The 16,570-nt window shown below is 57.0% G+C and overlaps 1 protein-coding gene and 1 long non-coding RNA gene across 15 annotated transcripts in view; one reads left to right on the top strand and one right to left on the bottom strand.

Annotated features, from left to right (window-relative positions):
• Positions 1–16,570, top strand: part of PCBP3 (poly(rC) binding protein 3) — a 258,218-nt gene that overhangs the window by 163,455 nt on the left and 78,193 nt on the right. The gene's annotated exons all lie outside the window — the stretch shown is intronic.
• LOC144224437 (uncharacterized) lies at positions 82–6,895 on the bottom strand. The gene is made up of 3 exons (XR_013333048.1): positions 6,737–6,895; positions 6,025–6,522; positions 82–494 (listed from the first exon to the last, which is right to left on the bottom strand). It is a non-coding gene; the product is annotated as an uncharacterized LOC144224437 (long non-coding RNA).

Raw genomic sequence — 16,570 nt, 5'->3', positions numbered from 1 at the left:
TGGATGCATCGTCATTAACTACAGTCCACACTGGATACAGGTCTCCTCAGTTTTTACCTGAAGTCCTTCTTCTGTCTCACATTCCCATCTTGGCACACGTTACATTCAACCCTCAGGCTCTTTCGGGTCTTCCTCACCGACAGTTTCTTAGACTGTCCTTGGTCTTGGCCTTGACCGCTTGGAGGAGTACGGGTCAGGGATTTTGTAGAATGTCGCTCTGTTGGAATTTACCTGATGTTTGTCTCGGTCCTCGACCCAGAGCGTGGGTTGTTTCCAGGAGCCGTCCGGGGGGCACACGCTCAGCGGGGCTCATCCCTTCGATGTTGACCTGGAGCAGCCGGCCGGGGTCGTGTGGGTCAGTTTTCCCGCTCTACCGCTACTGCTGTTCGCTCCCCTGCCGCACCGGCCTCTTGCAGGGCGCCGCAAGGTGCAGCCCACGCTCACAGAGTGAGGCAGGAACGCGGTTTTGCTGAACTCTTCATTTCTGCCAGACTCTATAACGGGATTGTGCGCGAGACTGGAATCAGTCGTTAAGTCCTTTACCTTTTGGTCTAAAACTAACTGCCAGCACCAGTGCTAAATGGTCTCTCAGCCTCCCAGGGACCCTACTGTCGCGTCATCCTGCCTCCGATCGGCTCCACTGAGCTGAGCGCACTGCCGTGCCGGGAGCACGTACTTTCAGTATCCTTAAAAAATCATCTCTTCTTTTTTTAATGTTTATTTTAGAAAGAGAGAGACAGAACGTGAGTGGGGGAGGGGCGGAGAGAGGGAGACACAGAATCCGAAGCAGCTCCAAGCCCTGAGCTGTCAGCACGGACCCTGACGTGGGGCCGGAACTNTGACCCGCGGCAGCACTTGGTGAGTTCCCATAAACACCCAGCCGGGGTTCTGGCTGGAGTCACATCTGGTGTCTTCACAGAGCCCCTCCCAGGAGTGCGGCCCTTCCGACTGTGGCACAGCCACTCTGTCGGCCCCTTCGAGAGGGTGCTCCCTGCTCTTCACCCGCTGCACTGGGCAGGGGTTGAGGCCTTTGCCCTGTGAAGGCCGCCGGCCGCCCGCGGGGCCCGGGAGGCCGTGAGGACCCTTCCCAGGAGTGATGGCGGCCGGAGCCTCAGGCCTCCAGCCGGGCGCGCTTGCCGGGCTTCTTCACGAGGTCTCTCCTTGTGTTCCCACGGGTTCTTCTTTTCGAGAGTCCACAGTATTTGTGTTCTTGACTAACACAACACATATCGTTATCTCTGTTTCTTTGAAAGTCAAAAGCTATGTGATTTTTGGCATTTCAAGTTTGAATTTACTCCCCATTGACTGACCTCTGTCCCCTCAAATCCAGCGCATTAAAATGGCCTGACAAGATGGCTTTAGGTTCAAGGCAAAGCCAGAAGCCCTTTCTAGCTCCTCTCAACGCGAGGTACAGCCCTGCTCAGAACCGAGCCAGGGAAGCCAGCCCTTGAGCCCCCAGCTGTGGCCAGGTGGCTGCGGACCAGAGGCCAGGCCAGGAGCCGGGCTGCAGCAGCCGGGGTGCAGCCCATGGGCTCAGCATCGATGAAGTAGAAGCAAATACCTGAAAATACTGCTTGATTTCGCATTTGCCCTCAGTTGGACTGCTGCTGACAGACTGAAATGTCCTTTTCACCAAAAAGGACCACCTTTCTGGTGACCCACTGCCTGCACGCTCTGTGACCGGCACTCTGAGGAGGCACAGGATCTGTCCTGCCCCGGGATCTTATCTGGGAGCGACCGCGGCTCACCGTGAGCTCCTCCTGTGTCTGCTTTCTCTGTGGGTTTCGTTAGGTCACGCCGCCACCGAGTGCACACGCCACACGCCCCTGTACACACACACACATCACACATGTACGCTCGCACACGCAAACAGAAAAGGTCAGCATGGCTGTTTGTGGCCCGGGATCACAGGAGCCGCCTGCCGGTGCCGTAAGCCGTGTTACACTGTCACATACGACCCCACACAGGAACCTTTCTCCGCCAACCGCACCCTTTTGAGTTTTATGCGAGCTTTCTGCTCAGTGCTCTCATTTTATTTTTAAGGCTGAATTCCTAGGGATGGCAGTGGGGTGTGGGCAAGCTTGTCCCCACCTGAGGCAGGTCTGTGGCTGCACTCTGCATAAGGGGCAGCAAGGCCTCCTTTTGGCCATAGGGTCCGAGGTGCCGTAGGGTTTCTGGAACAAGTGCTTCTCAATTTTTTATATGCCTTTGGTTAATTTCTAGCACCCTAAAATGGTTACTTTTGACACTTTTGTCTAGTTTTGTCATTATTTGGGGGGAGACGATTTGTCGAGCCCCTCATTCCACCTTTTCCCAGCCCCACGTTCCTTGTTCTTTCTCTCAGACATTTCAGACATTTCCAGAGATCGCTGATCTGAACCGCAGGTCAGTTTACAGAGCAGCTGGGGCTTCAGGACGCTCAGATTCTTGCTGTACTTTTTGAATCTCTTGTTTCCTTTTTTCCTCCACCGTCTTTGTGTTCTCTGAGGGAGTCTGAGGGCGTTGAGCCACATCCAGAGTTCTTAGACTCGGTCATGGAAGCCGAGTCCCATGGGCGTGTTCCATGTGCCCTGTAGGCAGATTTTCCAGTCGGGTTTGCTTCTTCGCGGCGATGCTTCTCCGAAGGGCCCGGGTTTGTGCAGTAAAACCCTGTTTGCTTCCAGACTGGCAGTGANCGGGGGGGGGGGGGGGGCGCGCTGGCCTCCCAGCTAGGTCTGCTTTGTCATGTTGTCATTTTGCACTTGCCAAGGCCTCCTCTTCCATTCAGCCTGTCGCTTCTGTGAGAACACAGATGACCCTGTGCATGTAGGAGGCGCATCAAGGAAATGGTGCAGGATTTAGGGGCTGTCAAGAGAGCAGACTGGGGGCGCCTGAGTGGCTCAGTCGGTCGGGCTTCCAACTTCAGCTCAGATCATGATCTCACGGTTCGTGGGTTTGAGCCCTGCATCGAACTCTGTGCTGACAGCTCAGAGCCTGCAGCTGCTTCAGATTCTGTCTCTCTCTCTACCTCTCCCCTGCTTGCACTCTGTCTCTCTCAAATAAACAAACAAACAAACATTAAAAAAACTTCAGAAGAGAGCAGACTGTCCCCAGCAGTACAGATCTGACCTTCCTGAGGGGCCGCCTGCAGGTTGTGTGTTTGAGGGCCGAGTGCAGTTGGAAAGGAACACGCTTCTATGGAAATGTGTGCAGACGTCCAGGCCCCGAATTTCACAGGCGGGCGACCGAAGTGCCCGGAGTGTCCCCGAGGCCGGGTGGCATCCTCAGCACCCCCACTCCGGGCTGCACAGCAGGTCCGGCAGCTGTTACAGACCCAACGCGGGCTCGCTCTGGGCTCTCACTGGTGGTTTTGGTGGGGTCCCCCTGAGGTCCGAGGGCCCCTGGCGACTCTGTAGTGGAAGCCGGGACGAGTCATTGCAGAGTCCAGATGAAGATGTGTCGCGGCTGTGTTCGCTGGGACACCGCTGCTTTGGAGCCCGGCCCCTCCCCCTCCTGTTTCAGAGGCTCCGGGGAACTCGGGAGATGGGAGGGAAAGTGGTGAGGGACGGGATGTGACCTTCACTTCCCAAGGGCAGGGTGGCGGAGGTCCTCAGGGTGTGCTGCTCTTGTGGGGGGCCGTGGCCCGGGGCTGCGGACTCTCAGAAGGTGGGGTCTGTCCTGCCAGACTGCGGTCCAGAGCCATCGCGGGTGAGAGTCCCTGAGGGAGTAGGCAGTGCCCTTCCTTCTTTTTCAGGGGTTGTGCAGCCCGTTTCTTTTGTGTGCCTTTCTTTTCGTGTTTCAGTAAAATGTCAGAGGGAAGTGGGAGACGGTAGGAACCCGGAGGGGAGGCTTGGACTCCCAACCGCCCTGTCCGAGTGCCTCGGCTGACGCTGCCAGGGGCCCCGGCAGGCTCGCCCACAAAGGGGTGTTGGCGTTGGCGTGTGGGGGTCTGGGGGTGTCTCTCACGTCACAGGGAAGAGTCAGTACATGCAGTCTAATGTTGGAGAGAAACAGATTCAAATGCGCTTTTTCCTTATTTTAACCACTAGCATTAAGATAAGATTACTCCCAAGTTACTGGCTATGAAACAAAATATATACTAAAGATAGGGAAAATCTAACAACCGTGAGATGCATCCAAGCAGCGCCCGTTAGCAGAAGGCTGAATTTGGCACAAAGAACTTCCGACACACCTCGGACGTGAACAGGTCCACACTCTGCATTTTCGTTTCTGTGACTTCCTGGAAGTGCAAACTGATCTATAGGGACATAAAGTAGATCAGCAGACTTATGCTTCCCGGAAGACGGAGGAGCTGAGCGCAGCCCAAAACCCTGGACATTACATGTAAAACGAGCATAAAACACTCCATAAGCTGGAGGGAATCGAGGGAGGTCAGGCGGCACGTCTCCTGTACTGTTCTTATGCCTCAGCCACCCTGGACAGGTCAGCAAGGTAAGCACCAATAGGTGCAGACTGAAGTCCAAACAGAAACAAAATCCAAGTACCCCCTGCTGTCCCTAAGCAAACCAGCCTGTCCAGATAGAAGCCTCTAGATGAGAAGCATTCCATGTGGGCCAAACACCCCCCAAAACCGTGACCCCACCCTTGCCAGACTATAACAAGCCACCCCAGCCCCCGCCGTGCTGGTGTCAAAGAGGCTGGGGGTTGATCCGTACTTTCGTCCCTCTGGGCTCTTGAAGACCCCCTACCGCCATGTCGGGGGGGGGGCTCTCCCCCAGCAGCCCACAAGTCGTGAGGCCCCTGCTCACTATCAGAGGAAGCCTGAGTGGGGAACTTTGTCTTCCGCCCTTGCCCGGCCACAGCAAGGCAGCACCCCGCCTTTCCTTGCTGGAATGGTGCCCAAGGAATTCAGAGCAAACACAATATTTAAAAGTAATCGAGGGGCGCCTGGGTGGCTCAATCGTTTAGGATCCGGCTCTTGATACTGGCTCAAGTCATGATCTCACCATCTGTGAGCTTGACCCTCTGGGCTGTCACTGCAAAGCCTTCTTGGTATTCTCTCTCTCTCTCTCTCCCTCTCTTTCTGGCTCCTCCCCTGCTTGGACTCTCTCTCAAAACAATAAATGAATAAATAAACAAACAAATAAATAAAACCAGAGTTTTGTAACTTAATATCAAAAGTATCCAGATTTCATCTGAAATCCATTCCACATACTAAGAACCAGGAAGATCTCAAGTTGAGTGACAAAGACAATCAACAGACACCAACACTGAGATGGCACGGATGTTAAAATTAGGTGACAAGGCTTAAAGAGGGCTGTATGGGCAATTGCAAACACGCTTGTAACCAATGAAAAACTAGAAAGTTTCAGCAAAGAATAATAAGTTGAAAAGAAGTGCCAAGTTGAATTTTTTTTATTAAGGGTTAATTTTATCAGACCACTTTTAGGTTCACATAAAAATTCAAGAGAGGGCGCCTGGGTGGCTTAGTCGGTTAAGCGTCCGACTTTCGCTCAGGTCATGATCTCACGGTTCGTGGGTTCGAGCCCCGCGTCGGGCTCTGTGCTGACTGCCAGCTCAGAGCCTGGAGCCTGTTTCAGTCTGTGACTCCCTCACTCTCTGACCCTCCCCTGCTCACGCTGTCTCTCTCTCTCTCCTAGAAATAAATTTTAAAAATATTTTTAAAAAATTCAAGGGAAAGCGCGGAGATATCACAACCCCCTCCCTGCCCCCACACACGCACAGCCTACCCACTCCACCCCCCGTCAACAACCCGCCCCTGAGCTGCGTTTCCATCTGTGAACCTGCACTGACGCATCACCACCCAGAGTCCACGGTGTCCCCCGACTCGCTCTGGCCGTGCGTGTCACGTGGGCTTGGACAGGTGTGTGATGACCGCGGTCGACCACCACAGCACTGTGAGGAGGAGGGAGTGTTCTCACTGCCTACCCACTATCCACACACCCCGCCCCCCGGCCACCCTGACCTTCCTGCCGTCTCCATGCCCCTGCTTTCCCAGAACGTCACACAGATGGAATCCTACAGGACGCAGCCTTTTCAGACCGGCTGCTGTCACTTACTGACCTGCATTTAAGGTTCCTCCGTGTCTTTCGTGGCTGACGGCCCGTTTCTTCTTGGCGCTGCCTACGTCCCGGTGTCGGGAGGCACCGGCGTACCTGCCCGTCCCCTCCCGGAGGGCACCTGGTGGCTCCCAGGTCTGGCAGTTATGGATCCAGCTGCTGTGAGCATCCGTGTGCAGGTGTCATGCAGACGTGAATGGTCACCTCCTCCGGGCAGACCTCCAGGAGCGTGATCATGGGGTCGTGTGGTCAGAGCGTGTTCAGTTTTGTGAGAACCCAGCCAACCGTCTTGCGAGGCGGCGGCACCGCTCTGCTCTCCCAGCGGCAGGGAGGAGGCGCCCGCCCCTCCGCGTCCCCGCCAGCGATCCGCGTTGTCGGCGTTCTGGGGTGTGGCCGTCCTCACGGGTGCGCGGTGGTGTCGTCGTCGTCTTCACTCTCATTCCCTGATGACGTGGACGCCTGCGTGTCTTCTCTGGTGAAGTGCTAAATTGAAATTTTGGCACTGAAAAACACAATAAATACAATTTAAAAACTCAAATTGTGTACCTTAAATACGTGTAATTTTATGTGCATCAATTATATCTCAATTAACCTTCGGAAAAAAAACCCACAGATTTGGTCCTAGAGGAGCCTAGTGACATTCTCTTTATAAGACACTTTAAGTAAATGATCCAGAAAGTTTAAAATGAAAGGGATGGAGGAAATGACAGACTCACACCAGCAAAAAGAAAGGAGGGAATTTGAGCAACTGGGCGGGGAGGTGGGGCTGAAGCTTGCACCGCTCCTGCCTCCCGTCTGGGGACCGCAGTGACGAGCACGGGGCGGGGGGTCTTTGCAGGGTCTTGGATGAGCCGCAGTAACAGAGAACCCTCCAGTCTCAGTGGCTTATGCACAGAGTGTGTTCTCGTCCTGGGTCAGCCGGGGCCCTTTATGCGTTGGCCTCTCCCGCTTCCCAGGCTAAGGGTGCCGCCCTCTCTGGAATGTTGTCACGTCACAGCGGGAGGAAGAGTGTGGGAGAGCCGGCGACACGACACGGCCAGGCCTGGCCTCTGGGTGTGGCCTGAGTAGCTGTCTGGAGGACAGGACAGTAGATAACACAGCCACCGAGGTTTGCCTCTCTGCTCACGGCCAGCCACTCCCCTCCTTCCCCTGTGCAAAACAGCCCTGCCTGAGGGAGATGACCCAACAGCCCCTCCATGGCCCGGGCTGCATGGCCAGGATCTCTTCCCGTTTCCTAGCCGGCCCCCACTCTGCCTCCTCTCGCTCGGGACACCTAAGGCCCCGGGAGTCGCTGCCCCGCCCTGTCCGCCCTGCTGGACACGGTGGGTCGGTGTGCAAGTCCTCAAACAAGCCCCCTTTCTGCAGGGGCCGGGGCAGGAGACCCCAGTGGTTTGCGCGCCTGGCCGTCCTCCAGGGTGGGTGGGCGTTTCTGTAAAAGGCCAGAGAGTAAAGACCTCAACCCTGTGCGTGGTGGGAGGGAACCCAGAAGCTGTGATGAGAAGGGATCCCGAGGCGCCCTGGGGCCGCCCGTGCGAGCGATGCCCGCCCCCATTAGGACACCATTTTCATGTGTCCACATGCTTTCACGCTCGTGGACCGGCGGACAGTTGTTTAGACTGGGTATTTGGCAGACGTTTCCTCCAAAATGACCGACATTAGCCTGTTGCTTCAGGGAAAGCAACTGAGGTGTTTGTTGCCAACGATGATGACCGTTGAGCTCTCAAGCGGAAGTTAGAATTTTCCAAAATTTACATCTGCCACTGTTCACAGCTCTCTCAGACGTAAGACTTTTCTGATGAGCTTGGTGGTGATATTAACAAACATGATTTTATTTTTACGTTGGGTACTAGAATGTGTCAGTGTCTGGAAGACCTGTATAACTCACCGAACCAGGACTCTCCAGGTGACCACTCTGTGATATAAAAATGCTGCGTGAGTAGAAGTTGCCTTCAAAGTTTAGGGTCGGCCAATGGCTTTTTAAATAGAGTTTTAAATGGAGCTCAGGAAGTTCTTTGAAGAGGTTGTGTGGTTTTCAGATTGCACTTCTCCACTAACCTTTAAGCAATTACCACTATGGGGTTTTGGTGTTGTGGCAAAGAGGAATGTCCCCAAGTGTCTGAGGAGGCTGTGGAAATACCTCTCCCTTTTCTGGTTGCATGTCTGGGGGCCGGTGGGTTTCACACATGTCGGCCAAAATGAACGTATCCGAACAGATTAAACGCAGAAGCAGACGTGAGGACGCGGTTGCCTTCTCTTCAGTCAGGCATTGAAGAGACGGACGGACAAAGGGGCGCCTGGGGGGCTTAGTCCTTTAAGCGTCCGACTTCGGCTCAGGTCATGATCCCATGGTTTGTAGGTTCGAGCCCCGCGTCGGGCCCTGTGCTGACAGCTCGGAGCCTGAAGCCTGCTTCCCATTCCGTGTCTCCCTCTCTCTGCTCCTCTCCTGCTTGTGCTCTGTATTTCTCTGTCTCTCAAAAATGAATAGGCATTTAAAAAAAAAAAAAAAAGAGAGACTGAGAAAAATGTGAAACAATGCAACACTTCTTATGAACTGTTTTGGAAAATATTGTTCATGAAATTAATACTTTTATTAACTTGTATTGGGTTATTATTCTTACAAGTGAATTAATAAAATATTTCAAGTTCTTAGTTCTTATTCCTAGCAAGGTCATAATGATAGATACGACCCGCATAAACAAAGCACGTTGGTGCCCACACCGATTTTTACGAGACCACAGGAGTCTGGGGACTAAGAGCGTTGAGGGGCACTGCGCCCCTGGCTGTGGGGACCGCGGCTGCACCTCGCGCCCTCCTCCGTGGCGTCCCTCCTCTGTCCTTCCCTTCCCTGCTCACGCCAGCCCACCCCGCCCCTCCCCTGGTCTCCTTCCTCTCTTCCTTGTTCCTTCTCCAGCAGCAGCGTCTGCAGTGAGGAGTGTCCCCTGCGCTCTGCCTGCAGCCGCCGTCTCGCCCGCAGGTCGCCTGCCTCTGCCCCTGCGCGCAGTGATCGTGCCGTGTCCCGTGTGCTCCGGTCACTCCCGCCCACTGCTGTGGTGGCCCCCCGCCCCCCAGGGGCTTGCGTGATGGTCAGCACAGTCTGGGCTGCGCTGTGGGCCCGGTGAGCCCCCTGTTTCCATGGCCCGCACGGGCCACCTGGGCCACCGGTCTTGGGTCAGCTGCGGTCCCGCTGGACGTCAGCGGGCTGTTTGTCACAGGGGCAGAGGAGTGACTGTGCCACCTCTGTTCCCGGGTTTCTGTACCCGGGTTGGGTAGAGAAAGTGCCCGGCGAAGCGTGACACGGCCGGACAGGAAAGAGCGTGAGCCCGAGGGAGGAACGAGGCCGTGCTGAGCACACACGGGAGGCGCCGTGTCCGTCTGGCCCCCTCGCCCTCCAGCCTCCGTCGTTTCTGCCCTGCCCTCAGCTCCTGTGCTGGGCGCCTGGCCGCCTCCGCTCAGCTGGCCCTCGGCCCTCGGCTGGAGGGCTGTCCTCGCGCGTGTGTGGCCAGCACTGGGACGGGGCAGGGCACCTCACGTCTGACCCGGGGTGGGGGGGTGGGGGGAGGCTGCTGGCCACCGTTAGCCCTGCTTGACTCTGGCCTTCCCTGCTGGTGTCAGAGCCCCCGCTACAGCTTCGCCCCTGCCCGAGGGAGTGATGGCCCTGGTCAGGGCGCCCTGGGGGTCCCAGGGCACGTCGGGCAGGCCATGAAGAGAGGGTGCAGAGGTTTGCTCCTTACCAGCCACGTGGCCTGCCCGCGGCCTGTGGGGGACGCTGTGTGGGCCTCACCCCCGCTCAGGGTGCCTCCGGCCTCGTCTCCTTATATTCTCGCCCACCCAGGATGTGTGTGTCTTGCCTCTCCTCTGGGCTCGGACATGGGGGTGGGGGGGGAGGCGTACTGCCGTCGGCCTGAGGAGGGGGCAGGTGAGCAGAGAGGCGGCCTCTGCGTGCTGACTGCAGGGGTGGCGGTCTGCGAGGCTGCTGGGGGCCAGGGAAGTGGCGGCGAAGCTGTGTCTCGGGCCGTGGGTGGGAAGCCATGTGCCGGGCATGAGCTCCAGCAGAGGGAAGACCTCTCCGTGGTGCGGGGAGCACCAGTTGGGCAGGGAGGACAAGCAAGGCCTCAGGGGCTTGAGTCGGGCTCCCCAGCTGTGGCCTCGGGCGTATCTCGTTGCTTCGCAGCCTCCCGTCTCTCGGGCCCCGTCTGTGCCCGTCTGCGCAGCAGCAGCGCGTCCCCTGTGTCCCAGGAGGCGGGCGTCTCTGGGCAAGCGTGGGGCTCCAGCCCCCAGGCACCGTCCCCACTCTGGGACTTAAGTGTCCCTGGGCTCTTTCTGGATGCACCCGCGCCCTTGAACCCAGCTGTGATCCATGCCGTCCCCAGGGCTCAGATCAGCACTTCGCTGGGGACAGACAGCCCCCCCCCCCCCGCTGCCACCCACGGCCCTGTGGCATCTGCGTAAATGTGGGCCATGGGGACCCTGCAGCCTGGGCCCCCAGCTGTGCCCAAAGCTATGCTGGCTCATCAGAGCACCCTACCCGAGTCCCCCTTTTCATGCGGACTCCGGGTACCTCCTCTCCTCACTGCTCCTCCAAGCACCCCTCCCTGAAGGATCTAGAACACACAGCTTTACCAAGGCCTCTGCAGCAGCACCACACAGGCTGGTCACCAGGCTCTGAGAGGAGCCGTGCAGCGCCTCCGCCCCCCCGCACCCCGGCACCAAGGGCCCTCGGCGCTGGGCAGAGGGAACAGGAAGGTGGGTGGGGACCCTCAGGCTGTGCTGCTGGGAGCTGTTCTAGGGCTCGAGCCCTCGCTGGGGGGCAGCATGGAGGGGGGCAGCCTGAGAGGACCCCAGGTGGGAGCGGCTCCCCGCCCTGCCTCTGGAAGTAAGGTTGAAGTACCCGGCCTTTGACAGTTATGTAAATCATATTTTTAATGAAAACACATAATTAGTGATTTGAGAGTGTGGCATAATAATAATTTTTACAAGCTACCATTAGGATGCTGCAAATATTTCACGACGAGGCTTAACAAAAAGGAAAGAAATCAAAGGAGCTTAAGCACCACCTGCTCCCGTCACTGTGGTACCGAATCCGCAGTGCCTTCCGCCCCGCTTTCCCTGGCCCTCCCCGCTGCCATCCAGACGCCCGGCCCAGCGCCCCCCACTGCCTTCTCCTGGACTGAGGCTCCCCCCCGCCACGCCTGTCCCAGCCTTGCGGCCTCACAGAAAGGCCTTCCCGCAGGCCTGGTGCTGCTCCTCCGCCCCGAACGCAGGCTCCCGAGGAGCCTGTCCCGTGATGCTGGGGCTTGTCCCCTTTGTGACAAACCCTCCTGTCATGTGGGCCCCCCACGGGGTCCCTCCCTTGTGTCGGGGCCCATCCCACCGGGTCTCGGAGCCCGTCTCACGGCCCTGGCCCCCTTTCCTCTCATCCCTGCAAAGTGAACCCTGTACGTTTCCGTCGCTGCTGGAGGGGCTATTGGTAAGGGCCCGGCCGGGCCTTTCTGGAGCACACACCCCTCTGGTCCTCTTGGCTTTTGGTGAGTGCTGTGTGGCCCGTGGCCACGAGGCCGACGTGCCCCTGAGTGCCAAGTGCCTGGCTCTGCCCGAGAGGCAGGGTTTGTATTTGCATCTGTTAGATCTGCTTGGGGAAGGGGAGGCTAGGTGCATTCTGCAGTCGTGTTCCATTGACAGTTTGGCAGAACTGAGGAGTAAATTTAACTTGTCTAGCTACTCCAGCTTGTGAAATTAATATAAGGCAAATAAGGGAGTTTTCTATTGCTACAGAAGGTGGGTCGGTCGCTGAAAGTCTGCTTGCGAGTAAGGTGGAAGTCAAGGCAGAATTTTCTAAGGAACCTCAGTGTCTCACCCTGACTGGCACCTCATCATACAAGCTTGGGGGCGTGATGGCCCATCAGGACTTCGGCTCCGGGGCTCAGCCACCTTCAGCCTCTGGGAGACGCTTGCTCACACCCCTGGCACGTGTCACAGTCCATGTCGCGTTGTGCCCCCAGCTGTCCATGGCCTCCTCATGCCATCCAGGACTCCGGGGACAGGATGAGAATCTAATGGGCCAGATGGAGCCTAATGGGAACTCACGCCAGCGGGGCTCGCTGTGGGGCTGGCGTGTCGGGCACGGGCTGCCCGGGCTCTCCCCCAGGCCTTGCCCGCGCTGCCCAGGGTGGCCACCCCGCCCCATAGACAGAGACCAAGGGCCCTCCGAGTGTCTGCCGCGCCCCATGCCCAGAGCTGCCATTCGGAGGCTAAAATAGCAGTGAGTTCATCACACGTAAATAGTTATCATTTCCCTTCAACGTCCGTACTGTGTGTGCGGTTCTCTTGTGAAATAGCGTCAGAGCGGAAGGCGGGAAGAGCCCTTAGATCGTCGGTCCAACAAAGGGCATTTTTACAGAGAAGGAAATGCCTCGTGGATGGTTACTTTCCAGGCTGTCTGATGCTACAGACTTAAAACTTTAAAAAACATAGTAAAACTGCTGCTTGTATATGCCAAGCTCGGTACCTTTTTTTTTTTTTTTGTACTTTTCACTTTGGCCTCTGGCAGCTTATTCAACCAGACTGGCGGGCTCGGCCATGGCCTGAGCTGGCAGCCCTGCCGGGAGAGAGGGAGGCGGCCCCGGAGCCAGAGCGGCTCTTGGCAGGAGCCGCATCTCTTTCTCCAGGACTCAGGAAGACTCACAACTAGGGTGCCAAAGCCTGGCGTGGATGGCCATCGGCGTGGACGCAACACGTGGGGACAGAGGTCCAGGGCAGAGGTGTGCGGGGCGCGGCAGGCGACCTGGGAGCAGGCTGGCCTCGGTCCCCGAGTGGGCTGGGAGCGCCTGGCGCTCAGCAGGCCTGCAGGCCCCGTGCTCCAGGGCTTCTGCTCCCCATTTAAAGTCAGAAAGTGAGATCTGATTTTAAATGTTGGAAACAAATTCAGACCATGTGGACCAGTCAGCTTACACCAGGCAGACGCTGTCTGGTCACCAGAGTAAAAGCCCATGTGCAGGGAAGGCCCAGGGCACGCCAGGACGTGGTCGGTGAGCAGTGGGAGTGGGGACTGTCAGCGCCCTCTGTGCAGAGGTGACCCATGTCCCTGGCTCTCAGCAGCTGGTGGTCATTACAGCACCCTTTCCCCTGAGGAGGCCCGAGGTCCTGGGCCCTGAGACGGAGGGGAGTGGCGAGGACCCTGCCGAGGGCTTCTTACTCCAGGTCAGCTGGTCCAGGTGCATCGGGTGCCTGTCCCCCACATCACGGCGCCGGGCACACGGTGCTGCCACTCACTAGGCATATGCGCTGTGAGTCACCGCAAAGGATGGAGCTGCTTTGCTTTCCTGTTAGGCAGGGTCTATGCTAAGCTGGACATCCTTTCCCAGGTCACGCAGCCTGCCGGGTGCTGGCCGTGGCCCAGTCGGCGGGCAGGGTGACAGCTCTGGGGCCAGGCTCTTGGCTGCCCTCTAGCACGGTCTGCTTAGTGTCTGCTAAGGACGCGCCTGACGGATGGTGTCTCCGTGGAGCGCTCCCGTAGCAGCCCTGTCCTCCCCTCAGTCCCGCAGGCTGAGCAAGGGCGCTTGTGGGCACAGAGCCTCAAGTGACAGCTGCTCTGAACTTCGCACAGACGAAGGAGAAAACTGGGAGCAAAATGGGCCACGGACTCCAAAGGAAACCTTGTTTTAAAAACCAGAGGTGGTCTTTCCTAGTGCAGCCCAAGGGACAGTGCTGCGAAGATTTCCTTCAAGAAGCGCAAAGCTGGACGGGGTGGTGGCGTGCACAGTCACAGCAAACCCGGAGCGCCGAGTGAGAGCCCCGTGTGGCGGCACCTGCGCGGGAGGGCGAGGCAGCGGAGAGAGGCCAGGCTGGAGCACGGCCATCGGCACGGGCCCCCACCCCCGTCACGGGCTACCTGCCTGGCTCGGAGGTCGGCCAGGCACGTCCCCGGGACTGCTCTCCTCTCTTGGTGTCACAGAGGTTCCTGTGAGGGGTGCTTGGGAGAAAGTAGCCGTCGTGGGAGGGGCACATCTGCCCGAGCTCACAGCCGGAGGGGGGCGAAGCAGGCTGGGGGGGCGTGCCTCTCGATTGTACCGGTGAGTTCTGTCGACTCCAGCCCCACGCCAGCCACACGAGGTTGTCCTGCAGGACGCCCCGCTGGGCTGTGCCCTGTGGTCGAGGAGCCCACTGCCCGTGTGCCGGCGTGTCACAGCAGAGCCCAGATGCCGTCAGCGCTCCTCACCCTGGCCTCCCGAGCAGGCTCGCACTTGCGGGCCGTGGTCTTGAGGACTTGGAGCAGCTCTTTTCAGTCCACGTGCATCTGAGATGCCAGGAGCAGAGACGCCATCGCTGGGCCCAAGGCCAGAGACTCGGGGCACTGAGCACCTTGTGGGTGTGGAGGCCGTTGGTTTGGCCACCGGGGCCTGTGCCCACACTCTGGCTAGTGGAGTGTAGCCTGAACCCCAGCTCATGCAGACCAGTCTGGAAGCGCAGCAGCGTTTTCCCTGCGGGTCTTGGCCACGCCCACTGGCCTTGCAGCAGGGACAGGGCCAGCGCAGCTGCCGGCANTCGAGCCGCAGGCTTGGGCCTGGCCGCCCCGCAGGGGGAGCACACGAAGGGTCCGCTTCCTGGGCGGCCCTGGGAGGATAGGCCCCAGCTGGCAGGTGGCCTTGCACCTCAGTCCAACAGAGGGGGCAGCAGGGTGACGGGGCCTCGGCCGCAGGCACAGTGACTCACCAGACAGAAAGCTGCCTGATCTTCCAGAACCCGGAGNGGGCGGTGCTGCCCTGCCCCCCAGAGCAGCCCCTTCCTTCCTCCTGCAGGGGCTGCTGCCTGCCCGGCCACGCGGCTGCCCCAGGCGCTGACTTCTCCCGCCTGGCAGGCTTGCTGGCACCGTTCTCGGTCAGACGGAGCCTCCTGACGCCTCCGTCCTCGTCATCCAGCCCACCCCGCGCCCTCGAAGCTGCCTCCAGCCCCACTGCCCCAGGCACGGGAGGGATCACAGCCTCCGGTAACCAGCAGGGCCTTTACAAAGGGCGGCTGCCAACATGTCCCCTCCCGGCCCCAGTCCCTTCCCAGCCGCGGACCAGCTTCCCGCGCTGCTGGCCCTCCCGCCTCACCGGGCGTCCTCACAGAGGAGCGCCAGCCCCCCCAGTTCCCTGCTCCCTGCTCCCTGAGGCGGGCGCCGGGATGGCGGGCGGGCCGGTGTCGGCCGCCTCTCCCAGGCTGGCCCCCCGCCTCTCGCCCAGGGCTTGGGGGTCCGCTGACGGCGGCGGCCTGGACCTGGTATTCTGTGAGGGGCTGCAGGAGGGGACTGTCTAGTTGCAGGATCCTTTCCACGTGTGTCAGCTGGGATCATTCCACATGGAATGGCTTTTCCTCATTCACTGCACCTACTGGTTACCCAAAACACGGTTCCCACCAGGAAGGCAGGATACATACTTACTTCTTTGTTTTTAATTATTTTTTCATTGTCCAGTGAGTTTTGTTTCTCTCCTTCCTTTCTTTCTTTTTCAAGCGTTACTACAAATTTACGGGTTTTATGTATACACTAAATTTGTTCACTTACGACTATTATTCTCGTTACTCAAACTGTTCCGAGTGCAGCTGCCCCTGTGTGGCTGTAACCCCACGAGTCTTTGATGGTGTCCTGGACTCCATCATTGAACGTGTCCCAGTCTCACCGTTGATGTTCGCTTTCCCAGACTCCCTGGGATCAACTGAATCTCTTAGGGGCCCTGCTTTGCCCTGCTGGGGAATAGTTTTTAGAGACCATAGTCTGGGCGTGAAGGGTGCTTATTGCAATTGTCATCACTTTTTCATAATTAGTGGAGAGGGTTCAGAAATAGGTATTTTGTAAAGAAAGGAAAACCATGGGGCCACGGAAATAGTTCTAAATCACATGTAAGATCACAGGGTTTTTACTTAAAATTTTCAAATTGTGTATTTGTTTCTCTTTTGTCTTGTTAGCATTATCACTTATGTGCTTTGTCCTAAATGTACATGTAATGGGTTTGGAATATTATTGGTGCCAACAAAGGACTAGTCATGGTTAGTATATTTCCTTGCACCTCTGTCAGCCTCTCAGGATATGCAGCCAGATTCCTGGGTTTTAGGGTCGGTTGCCACAATTCTTCTCCCTGTGCGGTTATTGCCAACTTCGTGTATACTTAGAGTTTGGGGGTTTTTACCTTTTAGGGATTAAAACAATTCTTATTTTTGATTATGTAAACATTTATATGATTCTAAAGTAAAAATTTATTGCATTCTATTCAGAAGAGTCTTATGTCCACCCCTCCTTCTACACAGTTCCCTCTCTCCCCAAGTAAGTAGCTTTTAATTCTTTTTATCTTTCCATTATTTCTTTTTGAAAATATAAGTAAATATATATGTATATTTATACATAAATATACAAATATATATACATATTTCTTTTGATTTTTAGGAAAGTACACTTTTTCTTGGCTTTATACTATTTTCTGTCTGTATAATTCACAAAAATCCCTCTTTTCTTTCTTTCCTTTCTTTTTTCTGTGTGTGTGTGTGTGTGTGTGTGTGTGTGTGTGTGTGTGTGTTGA

This window comes from Crocuta crocuta, unplaced genomic scaffold, assembly GCF_008692635.1.
Source record: "Crocuta crocuta isolate KB4526 unplaced genomic scaffold, BGI_CrCroc_1.0 scaffold675, whole genome shotgun sequence".
Classification (NCBI taxonomy): Eukaryota; Metazoa; Chordata; class Mammalia; order Carnivora; family Hyaenidae; genus Crocuta; species Crocuta crocuta.
The sequence above is the reverse complement of the archived record's forward strand: the minus strand, read 5'-3'. Positions and strand labels throughout refer to the sequence as shown.